Here is a 14,607-nt window from a genome sequence, read left to right on the forward strand (position 1 = left end):
TCCGTAAAATTTACGAAGGGATGATTTCAACTTCACCATTTGAAACTCTTGGCTTAATAGCTTCCTTGTGAGCAGCAAACCTCTATCAAGAAAATCATGATAGAAAATGCAAGCACGGGAATATCGTATCAATTGGGAGATATATACCCCGTATGCAGGTGCTACTGGAATGTTGCTACTTAGAAATGGAAAGTTCACAATTGGAAAGCTGAAATCATCTCTTTTGTCGTTTTGTTTTCAACCGACCCTCATTGTCAATTTCTAGATGTAAGTCAAGATATGAAGCCGACTTAACTGTATCTGTAGTATCCTGTATCTCTAGTTCGATTGGATAGATGCGTTCCACATAGTCACCAAATTTTAAATTGGTTAGTGAAAGAACATCATCTATATAGCGGAGAGTAGTAGTAATTTTACTAGACGTGTCAATTTTTATATACTGTTTTTTACTTTATTATGTGGAAATTATTCTAGGAATTGTTAATAAATTTAGAATGAATGGTTAATGCGTGTATGCAATTGTATGTTAGTTAAAGAAAACTTTTGTAAAACCAAGTGTTTATTCATCGTGCAACGTTGCAAATCAGAGAATATAGATACTCAAAAATCAAACTCTTATATTGCTGTTCATTGAATAAATCAAGACACAAGTAGTAAACGGACAGCAAGTTGCAATAATTACCGTCTTGTCTATTAGTGTATATTAAACTATGAAAATTGACTGATCAGTTATATGCATAGATATATCTTGCAAGAATATCCATTTGACAACAACTTATCTATGGCAGTATTCTGTCTACCCTGCTCAGCCGAAACACAATTTAAATGATGATAAACAGCAGCAAACGCAAAGGCCAAAACATTTCTTTTTTCATTCAAGATGGGGTTTTTTCAAAATTCTTTAATTAATATATCATTTTCAAAAGATTTGCAATTAACGCATAGGTTATCATTGCATTGTCCTTAAGTTACTACATGACAATTGTTTTGCAAATACGATACACCTTTTTGGTTACAATTAAATTAAAAAGAAAAAAAGTTGTACAATCAATCTATATCTATATGCATTGCGTTATTTGCATTACTTGTCAGAGTGAATTAATGTACCACAAATAACAAGGAATATAAGCGTCAATTACTGCATATTTATCTTCTTTGATTGTTTTTCGATCCTTTAAAAATTATCAGATTTTATGCACCTTATATACGATGTTTTTTTTTTCAATCGTATATACATGGAACAAATGGAATCTTCACAAATAGAATCATTAAGGGGGGCTAACTATGGCTATAATATCATTTAACTTTACTTTTGACTTATACATAATGTACTACTATCGAGTAATACAACAGTTCTTGAACATATTAATGACAAACATATAACTTTGAACTTTACATAAAATACAGAAGATACAATTATGTTTCGTAAAAGTGATGTACAAAAACTTTACTACAAGCGATTTTATTGCACTTTGTCCATTGTTAATTTTTCATTTGGATTATATTTCTGACCGTTCTATGATGACGGGTTAGTGTTTCTTATTATGATATATAACTCCTTGTGTGTAACTAACCCGCATATAATAGCATCCATGTAACATTTGAATGGACACAATGAGTTGGGAGTCAATCTTTATTGAATGTCCTCCCATTCATGGTGACATAACACAATAAGGCATAACGCGGAATGATAATTTACTCTAGATAAGTACATGATGAGAAGGAACTGCTAGCACCGCCCGATGACTACGTATCTATTTATATTCACTTATGACTGAATGTTTATTATAATTTGTCTGCTGTTATTAATCAAACTGTTATAATCAATTAAAAGAGGTATTTCTTATTTGATGACATCTGATAGCAAGACAAAATAACCAGATGTAGATAAAAAGATATGTACTCTATTAAGGTCGTCATGTTATGAACACTTGATAGTGTGTATGTATATGTAAAATTTAGAGAAAAGATACCAAAGGAACATTTATATATTCTTTATTCTCATAAGTCGAAAAAAAAACCAATGCTATGGCAAATAAAAAGACTCCAAAAAGACAAAGAACTGTACACAAAACATGATATAAAAAAGTAAAGAATGACTATTTAGAGAGTTATAGCGGACTTAACCAAGTGTTCTTCCAATTGTATTTACGTGGTAAATCATCAGAATTTAAGTAACCAAACACAAACATTTGTATATTTGGCTGAATTCTTGTGTTTTTTGTTTTATTATTAGCATCGTTTTTAAACTTTGCGTGACTATTGGTTTGCAATATTATATAGACATGTCGTATGATGAATTATGGACGTTTGCCGGTTATTTTTCTATTCACGTATACAGCACAGTTCATTGACGTATACACATCATGTCATTGATGTATACAGCACACGTTACTGACGTATACATCCCATCTCATTGACATATAACACACATTTCATTGACGTATAAAACTTACGTCATTAACGTACACAGAACATGTCCTTAACATGATATTATAAACATTATAAGTATCAACTTTTTGGGGAATATTTTCTATGAATAACAGGATTTTAATTGTCCCTTCAAATGAGTTAAAAATTATGACTTCCACTTATGATTATACTTCAACACAATTTTAGCCATTATAAGTTCTCTCATTTAATGAATCTTATCAAATGCCGTTTAAACAATCTTATTGCAAAATTCATTTAATGCAAAACAAACTCATCATAGATACCAGGACTAAATTTTGTATATACGCCAGACGCGCGTTTCGTCTACAAAAGACTCATCAGTGACGCTAGAATCCAAAAAAGTTTAAAAGGCCAAAATAAAGTACGAAGTTGAAGAGCATTGAGGACTAACATTTCTGAAAGGTTTTGCCAAATACAGCTAAGGTAATCTATGCCTGAGGTAGAAAAGCCTTAGTATTTCAAAAATTCAAAATTTTGTAAACAGTTAATTTATAAATATAACCACATCAATGATAATTCATGTCAGCAAAAAAATAAATTTAACGCCTTCTTCTGCAATGAAAAATAGAGATATTCTAGTTTCACCTACTGGAGTAGTGATGGGATGATTAAAGATGTCTTCTTGACAAAACACTATTTGTCGATAGGTTTTATGTTTACGTTAAGCACCAATTGTGCCCTTTTGATAGCTGATTTGAAATTGTATTGTTTTGACTAACATTTTATGGCCAACTCAACATATAAGTTTTTAATGTAAATAGTATTGTCTAAGTTAGGTCGTTTGTATTTCTCCTTTGAATTGTTTAAAATTGTACATGTTGTGGCTTACACTGGCTATACGGTATAGGTGAAGTCCTGATGGTAGCCTACAACTGGTTTCAACCCAACCACACCTGCAAAAAAAGATCACACGTATTTCAAACGATAGAAAGTTAAATGGACTGATCATAACAGGATTATTTACTTGATTATCTGAAGGCAATTCTAGTTTATATATGTTGTGTACAAGATGTAAGTTTGTACAAGTTATAATTTGTACAAGGTTTTTGTACAAGTTGTAAGTTTTTTGACACATATCTTTTTGCATCAGGTGGTACAGGTTTATCTTCTAAAATGTATCAGTTTACTGTCTTTAGTTCCAATTTATATACTTCAACCTAACATTAAGTGTTATTCTCATTGTCTTCAAACTGGAATCAAGGACACCTGAATGGTTTAAACTCTTAATTTTATTTTTCTCCTTATATCAAAATCATATCCATAAAAAGTCTTTTTGTGTTCTTATAATGTGTTTAGTATCAATGTTCAGTATTAAACTGTATCATGTAGTCATGGAAATATGACATAAATATGCGAAACAAAAGACTGTGTGTTAGCATCATCCATTTTTGTTAAGCAGTTCATAAAACACTGATAACTTGTACAAAACATCTGTACAAATTATAATTTGTACAACATTACAACTTGTACACAACATATACATGTTCATGCATGTAACAGTAACTTATATTGAAATGTTGTGCAAAAGTTCTAATAATGACCTTTGTTTTTAATTTTTGAATTTGATAACAAAGACTCTTTCACTGATTTCATGGTAAAATATTGAATCAAACTTTCTCCTCTCAAAGAATTCTAGACTAACCCCGTGCATCTGGTATATCTGTCACAGTTAAGTGGGTAAGTTACATCGTTAAGTGTTTGCAATGAGACCAAATAATGACATATGTATGAAATGACTCAACGATGTTGGAAAAACGTACATGAGACCTTATGCACTACAAAAATAATCAAGTAACATAATAAACATATTGCATGATTTTACAGAAAATAGGTTTGTGAAATAAACAGTTGATTATTGTCAGTTTGCTTTGTTAACACATTGTTGTCAATATAATGGAATTGTATGCGACTGTCATATAAGTGACAGGTTTAGCTAGCTATACAACCAGGTGTAGTCCACCTTTCCTTATGTCTGTACCAAGTCAGGAATATGGCAGGTGTTTTATATTCGTTCGATGGGCTTGAGCATTTCTTTTGATATTGCCATTTGATAAGGGACTTTCCGATTTTAATTTTCCTCGTGATTCCGTATTTTTGTTCTTTTTACTTTTATTTGTCAGGCTTGTTCTCACATATATACATACCCCATCTTTTTTCCTGTTAGCTGCTTATTGCCATAAAAATTTGATCACATGACTAACTAAACTTAAGTGTTTCTGTAAGGGAAACACTTGAAACTAAAGAAACAAAATAAAATTGAAAAGATTTTTTTTTTTGTTATTTAGCAGTATTTTGTTTTTCATTTTTCAATTACTTTTAAAAGGAAGATGTGGTATGATTGCCAATTAGACAACTCTTAACATAAAGTAAAATCACAAAAATACTGAACTTAGAGGAAAATCTAATTTGAAAGTCCATAATCACATGGCAAACTCAAATAACAAAACACATCAAAAACGAATGGACAAGAACTGTCATATTTCTGACTTGGTACAAGCATTTTCAAATATAGAAAATGGTGGATTAAACCTGGTTTTATAGCGCTAACCCTCTCACTTTGATAACAGTGTCATCAAATTCCGTTATATTTACAACGATGTGTGAACTTAACAGACATAACACATACAATAGTCAAAATATCGATATAAATGTTAACTATCATGGTATTTTTGTCTTTGGTTTAGCTTGTTAAGGTACTAAATGTGCAAAACGTATTACGTATATTTTTGAACTTATTTTGCATATATTACATAAACACTATTTGACAAAACCCTCCGGAATTCCCGGTTTTCGATTGTTTTCATCTTCGCACTTTAATTTGCCTATTTATTTTTTGTAATCGAGCATCACAAAAAAAATATTTAATGTAGACAAAACGCGAATGAGATGAAATGTTTATCGTTAAATTCAGACCAATGAAAATATTTGTTCAGAAGGTGTAATACTACCAGATCATAGTATGTCACATCCGGTTGCATACGAGAAAAGGTCTAAAAAATGTTCCCTTGAATTTGTCAGTTGAAGGAAAGAAATCCTACATTGTATTGCAGTGAAACAAAAGGATATCTTGGGTTTTTCAAAGCACCACGTGCTCTATAGAATATTTTGAAAACTTGAGGTTACATGGTTACTTATTCTTGTACACTGGAAAAAAGGGTAAAAAAATGATTTGTTAACTTCCAGTGATGGTAATTATCTATATGCAATGAAATGCTATGTTAAATCTTTTTTTTTGTAGTACTGGACACTTTAAAACTTAAATCATGCCAAGTATTTCTTTTTTTGAAACATAGATAAATTCTGAACATTTTTTGTGAAAGGGCAAATTTAACAAAGACTTATGGTGGAAACAATGATGGTATTACACCATTAGATCTTTATGATAATGAATAGACCATTTGAGTTTGGATCCAAGATCGGTAATACAACATGGAAAATTCGAGGCCTTTTATAGCTGACCATGCGGTATGGGCTTTGCTCATAGTTGAAGGCCGTACGGTGACCTATAGTTAATAATTTCTGTGTCATTTGGTCTCTTGTGAAGAGTTGTCTCATTGGCAATCATACCACATCTTCTTTGGTCTATGTTGAAAAAATGAACCATTTCTTATCAAACTGTTGTCTAAAATGAGATTAGATTTATGTGAATTTCCCCCCCCAAAAAAATTGATATGAACTGACGTTATTTTTTTATGTAGAATTGACCTTACACGTTTAACATGTACAATCACCCTTCAATTATGTTGAGTCACTACACTGGTGCTCCAAAGTAGGAGAATGTTTTTGATTATTGTAGTAATATCTTACAACCATTTAAAGGATGTTGTGCTTTAGAAGTAAACAAAAGAAAGTAAATAAACAAATTGAAAAAAGAATACAGAAGGACAAAAACGACTTGAGGAAAGAGATCAACGTTCTTTTGTTAGGTAAGTTTAGACATTATATTCAATAAAGGTAGATTCTTTATTGATGTACAAATGCCATTTCATTCAAAATCGATTTACCTGTCGGTAAAGGTAAATAGTTGTAGTTTGATAAAAATAGAATAATCGATCCGCTAGGAGTACACTATTGTAAATAAAAGAAACAACAGAAACAAACACTTATGGTAATTCTAATGATATTTGTATCTATTGTCTCCATATTGTTTAAAGTTTTGACTTATTTGAAAATCTGTAATAATTTTTAGATCAACATTGATAAATTTCTTTTAATGACTACATTCACGGTAGGTGTAGTTGACTTTTTGGATCGTGATTTTTATCGAGTGAATTGTTTAAGTTGTGTTGACTGAGATCATGATTTTCGTGTGATTATGGTGCAGATATAAACAAACATAACTCTTTCTCTTGGTAAAACATGAAACCGAAACAGTTAGAAATTAATATCAATGCAATGTCATTATATTTGATAAAAAGTCATTATCAGCCATACATTATTTGAAATTATTTAATGTGATCTAATGTTATTTACATTACAAGTAAACAAAATCAAAGAAATTGATTTTTCATAATTTACATGTCCCTACGTTACAGACTGTTTACAGAAATACTTGTATTTTGTTAAATTCGTCATTTGGTGATTAAATCATATTCTATATACGTTTGTTTTTCAAGAGCAGTTTTTTCATTGTTTTTGTTGTGTTTTTTTTTTTATCTCTTTTCAAAATTTTTTATCTCTTTTCAAAATTTTTAAATGCCAAAGAGACAACAACCCGACCATAGAAAAAAACAACAGCAGAAGGTCATCAACAGGCCTTCAATGTAGCAAGAAATTCCCGCACCCGGAGGCGTCCTTCAGCTGGCCCCTAAACAAATATATACTAGTTCAGTGATAATGAACGCCATACTAATTTCCAAATTGTACACAAGAAAATAAAATTAAAATAATACAAGACTAACAAAGGCCAGAGGCTCCTGACTTGGGACAGGCGCAAAAATGCGACGGGGTTAAAAATCTCGATCTCAACCCTCCCCCTATACCTCTAGCCAATGTAGAAAAGTAAACGTATAACAATACGTACATTAAAATTCAGTTCAAGAGAAGTCCGAGTCTGATGTCAGAAGATGTAACCAACGAAAATAAACAAAATGACAATAATACATAAATAACAACAGACTACTAGCAGTTAACTGACATGCCAGCTCCAGACTTCAATTAAACTGACTGAAAGATTATGATTTCATCATATGAACATCAGGCACAATCCTTCCCGTTAGGGGTTTAGTATCATACCATCATAACATATATGTGAAGAACATAACCCGTGTCATGCCAACAACTGGTCTTTGAATAAATGTGTTTAGTTCCGATGCAAAGACCCTATATTTGAATCAATATTAAAGGGAAATTCCGCGATTTTTTACTTATCATCTAATTATGTTCATTTTAACATAAAAAACACATTTGCAAAGTTTTAAATTTATATTCCTTCTAATAACGGAGAAAATCAAGTATTTGTAACTTTTTTGGTTGAATTCTCGAGTGGGTCGTGACGTTTTAGCCCGATTTGTTGAATTCTGGGAAAAAATAAAATCTGTTTAACTCTTATAGCTTATCGACAATTATACGTAATTAAAAGCGCACAGCTGACGAATGGTCGTAGTTATTAACCACAATATAAGAATGAACGAAAATGAATATGCATATACCGTTTTGTATTGATTGAATTAAACTCCTATAAAATTATCTCTAGTAAATGTTTTCGAATAAATTTCATTAATTATTGTTGAGATTTTTTTCATAAAATATTTAAAGTATATTATTTTTACTGATATTGAACTGAAAATATTTCATTCTATTTACCGTTATTGTTTTGATAATCATTTTAATGTAACTAATGTGTGCAGAGTGTGTTTATTATTTTGTAAAGGTCACTGTATATTTCTCGGCTTGAGGTAAATTCGTTTACCTTGTAGCTATTTAGCCGCAGGTGTGAGTTCAAGCGTACACAGGTATGAATGTTGTTATTTGGAAAGGATAAACAGAAAGGATTAGAAAGAGTATGCTGTATTAAATTAAAATACACTAAGATTTAATACACGATGAGAATAAAGATTCAATAATTTTTAAAATTGTCAGTAAATTAATTGAAAATAAAATTCAGATTCGTAATTCCGAAAGTGTATAAAAATAAAAGGAAACAATTTTTGATTACTTTCTTAGCGGCAATTGGCGTAAAGATTCAAATATGAAGTAAAAAATATTAGTTTTAATCTTTAATAAAAACTAAATGCAATATAACCCAATTTGATATACCATTGCACATCTGTTTGATATCATTGACTTTACCGGAATTTCTTAACTTGTATTCAAATCTGGCTGTGTTTAAATGCTAATAAAACTATCGCAATTTTAAAGTTTTTAATTGAAAAAAAAATACAACATACAACATGCATGATTTTTTTTCTAGTTTCTTTTTAACATTTCATTTTCACATAATTAAATTCATTGGACAATCATTTACACGAACTTTTTGTGAAAAGAATACCAAATATCTAAGCTAAGGCATTATTATTTTTGAGGATTTTTGTACATCTTTTTTTAAATTCTATGATAATATTTGTGCAATGTTGAACATGATAGCCGTCATTAATCCAAATAAGTAATACAGTAGTTGTAATAAAACTTATATTTTAGTCATGCATAACTGATATTGACGAATTTAGAATAGTTCGTCCATACATCGTTGTTCTTGAAACAATCATTATTAGTATACATGTAAGTTTCCTGACGTATAAGCGGCATTGAGGATGAGCTCCAGAGAAAGCAGACTAGTAGCGTTTCGTTCGTTTGTTTGTTGGGAAAGGAGAGGAAATGCAACCACTTGTACAGATAAACGACAGAATTACCATACAAGCATTTATAGTCAACACAATCAGAAAGAGTTCCCATCGTTGGACGGGGAATATGAAGGCTTCCAAGAATGAACAAGTGACATGTCTAACTCTGAACAGTTAGAAAACGGACTATCGACATCGACCGCTTGTTCTTGATATTTGAAACTGCATGCATATATACGTATACTTGAATGATAGTGATGAGTTCTTGCGTCTGACAAAAAATAAATTCCTTCATGGTTATATCTTGCCATACGTGTATATTGGTTTGTATAAAGGTTATTACTCAAAATCGTTATTTGAAAATCCTGTTTGTGAGATGTAGATTCATTTCAATACAGAAATTTCGTCTATATATTAAGTTTCACAAGTGCATAAAACGGAGAAGCTCTGAAGGTACATTACTTCCATTTTGTTTGGGTGTGAACCATCGATGTTTACAGCAATATCAAAGAATAAGATGATGATGGTATAAAGAACTATGGGCGTCATGTGGCAAATATTTCATGCATATCGGACCATGAGTTGTCAATCTGTATGAAAAGATTTCCAATACAACCATATTATTGAGAAGGATTGTTTACATGTTATACTCTCGTACTAGTATTACAGGGTTCTTGTGGCGTTCACCTTTGACACACATCTTTTTAACGATGTTTAAAAAAAAGACAGAACTAATTTAATGTCATATTTCCCTATTTTTTAAAATATAACTAAAAGTCTTTTATCTGACAAGAATACCCCTATTTAGCGGACAAGTAATTTATTCTTTTTTCTGTTATTGAATACCAAGAAAGAAAATATATCCCGAAATTAATTTGAAACTTTAATACTCAATAGTTTCCCAGCAAAATATTCACATCCCTTGGGAATACTTAGTGTTCGTCCAGTGGCATATACAACAATTGTGATGACGAATTCCTTCCTTTGTTCGAGAACAATCTTATTGAAATATAAATCTGTGATTTTACTATGTCCACAACTTCAATGAACCAAAGCAAAAGTTATCCATCGACCTGTATTTAACTCAAATTGGTTCTCTTCTTCTTTTTCTTCTTCTTCTGGTATACAATAGTCTATCGACATTCGATGATAACATACTGTTGGCATACGTGGACTAGTCTATTTACAAAACTTTTACCCCAATTTATTCAAAATATATGTTTTTTTCTTTTGTTCAATGTATACATGTATATATTTTAAATTGCGCTATAGTTCCGTAACTTTCTACCCAGTCGTATAAACGAATCGTCGACAAGTGCGTACATTTTATTAAATCACTATTTCTGGTATGTTCCAATCTGTCCTTCACTATTGACAATGAGTATATATATTACATTTTCCCAAATTCACCCTTGGAAAAAATATTCAACTAGATTTTAATTTCATCAAATCTTATTTTTAGGGTATTATTTATGTTTTTATGAATAATATTCTTTACACCAGAAATATTATTTAAAAACAAGCGTATGAGTTTAGTAATGCCCGCGTCACACTGTCCCGATTTTTATATACGATGGACACCCGAATGCGAAAATTGTAAGTTCGTACGAAGTTGGTCCCAATCTCGTAAAAATACCAAAAAGTGACCGAAGCAAGTACGATGAATAACGAAGTCTATACGATGGTGCCGAAATTATATACGATAGCAAAAGATGGACATACGAAGGTTAACCGAAGACGGGTATTTAAGCTTCATATCTCAGCCGAAGCCTACACGATGGGTCACGAAAGCTACACGATGGATTACGATGATGGCGTGATGGCAATACGATGTCTAAAAGACGTCGTGTACAGCTTACGATGCATTTAAATTATATGCCGAAGGCATCACGCGTTTTAAATTGTTTGATCAATAATGAATATATATTATATTGTACATTTAATTTCTGGTTTAATCATAAGACGGAAGACCGTGGGCTTGAAAGGTAAAACTTGACTCTGAGTCTCTGCATGGCGGGAAATCGATCTTTTTGTCTAATTCTTATAAAATTTAGTTTATTATCCCCTCGCCTACTACATGTAAGTTGCGTGTAGATAAAATTGTAATGGACACTCTAGAACCAAAATGCTTAAAACTTGGTATGGTGTTACTCGTTAAGAATATCTTAAGCGCTATTGACTTTAAAGTTCAAAGGTCAAGGTCACAGTGGCAGTTGTAATACAAGGTAATATCACCCTTGTGGACACTCTAAAACCAACATGCTTCAAAAGATTTTAACCACATTTGGTATATTGTTCCTCCTTGTAATGATCTGACATTTTTTACGTTCAAGGCCAAAGGTCAAGGTCATGCAGATGGACTTGTTTTTTCTCCTTGAAATAGCATAATACACAGGAAATTGGTTGCTATTTTTTTTTACCTGCTGGTTCTAAAGACAATATTAAAGGTATTTCCAGTTACTGAATGTTTTGGTTGATTTCTAAAAAAATAGTTTATGTATCAAATATGCATATTCAATTTACCATTTTCTGCATGTGTCATATACAAATATAGTGTCCATATTTGTCCCCAATATGTTACATACGAGGGGATGCCACGCTCGGCATTGCCTTGTTTGAACTGTAAAATGTGTGCACTAGTCTGAATAATCACCTATAATTATGCCCATGTTTACTGATCTATCTTAAAGGTAAGGTAATGGGTTCGTTGATCCCTTTTATTCAAAAAGAGCTCTTTCCAGGAGAATATCATAATAATATAGACAAAAGGAAGGATGTGGGGAAAGCAACAAATGCGGCAAAATATGACATATAGAAAACAAAATGGTTATGGAGTAAACATTCGTGTGACAACAACTCAGACGATACATAAACAATCAGAATAATGAAGAAAAAGTTGGTTTCCCTATATACGTGTACCTGCAGTGTTGGTGTACGAGGCGCGTTTATGATTTTCATTATGTTACTTGATATGAAAAATTGACAAAAAATAATATTTTACTTGTAAAAGTAAATCCTGAGCCTGTAATAGCTGCTCTTCTTGTTCAATTTGAATTAATAGAAACAACGCTGTCGCCTTTTTTGTTCTCATAGAATCATATGATATGAGCTCCATGTTTTGTGAACGTCTTTCTTAACTGTCGTATTAGACTGACCAGTGCATATCGCGCATGGCACTTTAAATGTATTTTAGCGCGAAAATTAACTTACATTTAGCTGGATTTATTGCCGTCGTAGTTCCATCTTGTCGCCTTCGTACTTTTATTCGATGGCAACACGACGGGATTACGAGGTCTTCACGAAGTCGTGTTGCCATCGTAAGACCTTCGGGTAGCTTCGTGATTCATTCGTGTAGGCATCGTAATGTCAAAACCGCCCGATGGAAACGATGGAAACACGAATGCAATACGATGTTCAAAGATGCATTCCCGGTGACATTACGATGGTGAGGATGGTGATACGAACTCAATACGAACCCTCAACATCGGACGCACCTTCGGGGATTTTTTAACATGTTAAAAATTTTAGAACCCTGTCCAAAGTTGTCCCCGAAGGCTAGAAAAAGTGGCCGATGGTTTTACGATGGTTAAAGATGGCACTACGAATAGCCCGATCTGGATACGATCAGTCCCGATTTTGAAAATTTCCATAATCGTGTTGCCATCGGCTTAAAAATCGGGATAGTGTGACGCGGGCATAATGACAAGTAAGACAGAGTTGTATATTATACATCTGATAGTTCAAAATGGAAAGTTATAAGTTATTGGCCGTGTACACTGATCTATACCTGCAGAAGTGAAACGATGCATGAACTTGCAAGCCCGACAGGAAATCGCTTGAATACCTGGACGTGTCACCTCACACCCCTCACAATACCTTTGGAAGTAATACCTTTAGCCATGCTGGTGATCAGATGAGGGAAGATCAGAATTTATTTGAAAAAAATTTATTACTTTAAACAGAGACATATAATACAATTATATGTCTCTGCTTTAAAGAATTATGAACAAATTAGATTTTCGAAAACAATTTTCACGGAACACTTATTTATGATTTCAACTTTGACTTTTTACCTTATTCCAATATCAACAGTTTAAAAACAACAGACCATGGTAATTTAAAAAAATAAGAATATTTTCCGTATCAAGTTAGTTAGTCGGATAAAACAATCGTACGATTGACAAGATATCGACACGCAATTACGACTACATCGGTTACTGTAGTTTTGTTCCTTTGTGGTTTATAGACATATCGTTGTTATTAATCGGGAAAGAAGACAAAATGGCCGAACGCAGAGAATTGATACTCTAAATTTAAAATCGATGGTGATCGCTTATCTAGCGGAATAAAACTTTAATATCTATGAATTTGAGCATTTTTATACAGAATGAACATAATATCAATTTTTTATTTTTTTGCGAAGTTTCCCTTTAACGCCAAAATATGCAATCTTTAATGACCTGACAACAGTATCGTAACTATATCCATTCTTAATAAGTCTATTCAAAGGTTTTGTTAGTTTTTGAGGTGAATACTGACACCTTTGTGCTTTATAAAGAATATTTCCATAAAAAATTGGATGTGAAATACCTGAACGTATAAGAAGTCTGCATGTTGAGCTATATTTACGAATGATATCCTTATGCCGATGATAAAATTTATTAAATGTTTTGACTAGTTTGTGATATCGAAAACCCTGGTGTAATAATTTTTCAGTAATACATAAATTTCTCTCGTTAAAATCTAAAACATTGTTACATACACAAGCGAATCGTACAAGTTGAGATATATAAACACCGTAAGATGGTGACAAGGGAACGTCACCATCTAAAAATGGATAATTACCGATAGGAAATGAAAAAAGTGCATTGTGTTGCCAAACACAGCCCACATTTATGAAGCTTAAGTATTCTTCTTTCCAATAAATAAACAAATTGTAAAAATATTGTATGTTGGGGTAAAAAAAAAGAGTCTTACCGTGCCTGCTCCTTTTGTGCAGCAAAAATATTAGAATTCATTTTTTCACTGCAATAGTATATACTGTTAACAGTCCCGAGGTATGTCTCTATGAGATAAAACATAGAGATCATAATTAGGAACCAGTATGTCAACGAATCAAATTATCTACTAACGGATGAAAGGAGAAGGTCGGCCGTTAAAGGCTAATTTTGGCTTCAAATTTGAAGTACATCTAATAAAGTATTTTTGACATTTTCAAAACACTAAAGTGTCTACTTCGTTCGGATTAATTTGTTTATGCACAATATTTGAACTGATATAGTCATTGAAGACCATCAGGTTCAAGTTTCAATATGAGAAATCTATCAAATACGTCATATAACGTCACTTTCAGATAGTTTTTATATAAATA

The 14,607-nt window shown here is 32.0% G+C and overlaps 1 protein-coding gene across 2 annotated transcripts in view; it reads left to right on the top strand.

The window, feature by feature from the left end:
* LOC143042651 (guanine nucleotide-binding protein G(q) subunit alpha-like) overlaps window positions 1-14,607 on the top strand; it is a 55,051-nt gene that overhangs the window by 31,404 nt on the left and 9,040 nt on the right. The window contains exon 1 of one of the 2 annotated variants that reach the window (XM_076215064.1): window positions 6,244-6,380. The exons of the other annotated variant lie outside the window; for it this stretch is intronic. The gene's annotated coding sequence lies outside the window, so the exon portion shown is untranslated. Of the gene's footprint in view, window positions 1-6,243; window positions 6,381-14,607 lie in introns of those variants that run through there. 2 annotated transcript variants of the gene reach the window in all.

This window comes from Mytilus galloprovincialis, chromosome 8, assembly GCF_965363235.1.
Source record: "Mytilus galloprovincialis chromosome 8, xbMytGall1.hap1.1, whole genome shotgun sequence".
In the NCBI taxonomy this organism is placed as follows: Eukaryota; Metazoa; Mollusca; class Bivalvia; order Mytilida; family Mytilidae; genus Mytilus; species Mytilus galloprovincialis.